Source organism: Apium graveolens, chromosome 4 (assembly GCF_009905375.1).
Source record: "Apium graveolens cultivar Ventura chromosome 4, ASM990537v1, whole genome shotgun sequence".
Lineage (NCBI taxonomy): Eukaryota > Viridiplantae > Streptophyta > Magnoliopsida > Apiales > Apiaceae > Apium > Apium graveolens.
Window position 1 is genome coordinate 81,907,677 of NC_133650.1, and position 2,500 is coordinate 81,910,176.

At 36.5% G+C, this 2,500-nt stretch overlaps 1 non-coding gene across 1 annotated transcript; it reads left to right on the forward strand.

The window, feature by feature from the left end:
* Positions 1 to 466: 466 nt before the first annotated feature.
* On the forward strand, positions 467 to 573 carry LOC141723130 (small nucleolar RNA R71). Its single transcript, XR_012576121.1, has one exon. It is a non-coding gene; the product is annotated as a small nucleolar RNA R71 (small nucleolar RNA).
* The last annotated feature ends 1,927 nt before the right edge of the window (positions 574 to 2,500 follow it).

Sequence of the window (2,500 nt, forward strand, 5' to 3'; positions counted from 1 at the left end):
TTGTACCGCATTATGATTATTGCTCCAACTGAAGTTAAGATGCTTGCGGTTGTTAGGATGATAAGTGGCAGGAACTAGTTGTTGCAACCTCTGAAAGCTGCTCACAAACTGAGCTGGTTCACTACATATAGCACATTGCTCAATCTCATGCGCTCTTGCACAAAGCTCACAGACACTAGTGATCTGATTAACTCCATAGTTATCCAAAGAATCCATTTTCATCGTTAACGCCTTTAGTTGAGCAACTATAGTCGTAGCTGTATCCACCTCCAGAATTCCTGCTACCTTGACTTAAGGTAGTCTCTGAGTTGGGTATCGATATTTATTAGCCGCCATCAATTCAATTAGCTCATACGCTTCATCATAGCTCTTAGCCCATAATGCTCCACCTGATGCTACATCGAGCATGGGTCTGGACTGCGCTCCCAAACTACTATAAAAGCAATTGATGATCATCTAATTAGGCATGCCATGATGAAGACACTTCCTAAGCATCTCCTTGTAGCGCTCCCAAGCCTCATACAAAGATTCTCCTGATTCCTGAGCAAATTGAGTAAGAGCATTCCTGATTGCAGCTGTAATAACTCGAAATTTTGAGACCTTGTAAAACGTTTAATGAATAGTAACCCTGAAGGACGGGAAAAACTTTTGAGCCCACACTATGTAGTACATGAGAAAATGAGTTTCGGAGTTGATATTACGGTTATACGTACCAAATGAGTATATGTAAACGCTATTAGTTTTCGAAGAAAACGAACTTTGAAAAACGATCGTATTTATGACCCATCGAGGATTACAGGGATCACAATATAATTATGAGATTAAAACCCTACAGATTTATATTCAAGTATGATAATTAAAAATATAAGGAATAAATACTAAAGGAATTACGCCGTGAACCATTTACGAATAAGTATTACGAAAACGTTTAAGCGACCGAGCGAACGCGTAAACGATTAAATAAACGTAACGCACTACCTAAACCATGGTAAGAAAGTAACCATGGTTACTTTATCAAATAATGAGCTAACTATAGGATGATCAAGCTAGCTAGCAAAATAGTGTGTTAAGGAAGCTAACCCATGTAGTTAGCTTGTAACCTAGCAAGCTACTTAGATTTTGTCCCCAAGATTTGCAACAAGAATAAACCTAGGATTCAACCTAGGAGAATAAAAATCAAGTGGAAGATATCACACCCCATTTCCTAGAAGCAACCTAGAGAAGAAACCAAGAGAAGCAACCAAGAGAAGCAACCAAGAGAAGCAAGTATAAATACCCCCCTTCTTCAACCTTCCATTCGGCCCCTTGAAAAAAATAGAGAAATCCAAAATCAAAACTCAAGTTCTAGCCATGGTAAAATCATCCAATTAATTTTCAAGCTTCCTAGCAATTAAACTAAGGTAAGAAAATTCTTTCATCTCTTTTTATCAAGGTTTGATGGATGAAATAAAATCAAGAAAGTCACTAGTGAATAGTATGAATAGTAACCTCTCTTTGGTTTCTTGATTTTAATGGTGGTTTTAGGTTCCGAAAATCATACCAAGCACTTCTAAGCCTCAACCATCCTCAAGAACACATCTCAAGATTTCAAGAAAGGTAAAAATCTTTGGCCCAACTTTATTTAAGATTCATTTTAAGATCCATTTAGTATGTGGTAGTAAACCTAGTTCAATGAGTGGTATTGATGAAATCTTGGTGTTTAAGCTAAGTAGATTTAAGGTTGATTGTTGTTTCCTCAAGAACATGATGTTCTTGACAGGATTTTGTGTGTTGATGATGAAATGATGATTGTTGGTGGTTGTGTTAAGAGTTAGGGTGTAAACGAAACCCCGATCGTAAACGTAACTCCGTTAAAACCGACAAATTGTAACTTTAAGTTTCTGCAGAAAGTCCCGAAGTTTTAAACTGTAATTTACTAAAATAAGATCCTTTATGAAAACTCAAGAGACAATATTATAAGGATCGTTTAGGCGCTTGAATCACTTGATTCCAATTTACGGATCAAAAGTTATGGTCGTTTTAGTAAAAGTGATTTACGCGACAAAAACTGCTACAAATCACGAACTTTGAAAATATAAAGGATCAACTTAAAGTGTTCATAAATCATGAAATTTTTACAGAGAGTAACATATTAAGTTTCCTAACTTCCATAAAAATTTCAAGTCAAAATAATGATTTTTCAATTTTATAAAAATATCGGAGCCGAGACCGCGCGAGTAGAAACCGTAAGAATCCATAAGCGCAGCCGACGACGATAATGAGAATAAACCTAAGATACTTAGAAAAATGAAGCGACCATAATGTGAATAATGAATTAAAGGAATAAAAAGGGTAGTATAAGTTGAGAGGGTGCATAATAAGTAGCACATGAGTGCGAGTCGCCGTAAATTAGAACGGGACCTAACAAAGTGAATTGTGTTTATGGTTATAGATTTCCGAGCAGAACCTAGAGCATCCTCCACCTCAAGATACCCAGGAAAGTTTACGAATCGAACTCCAT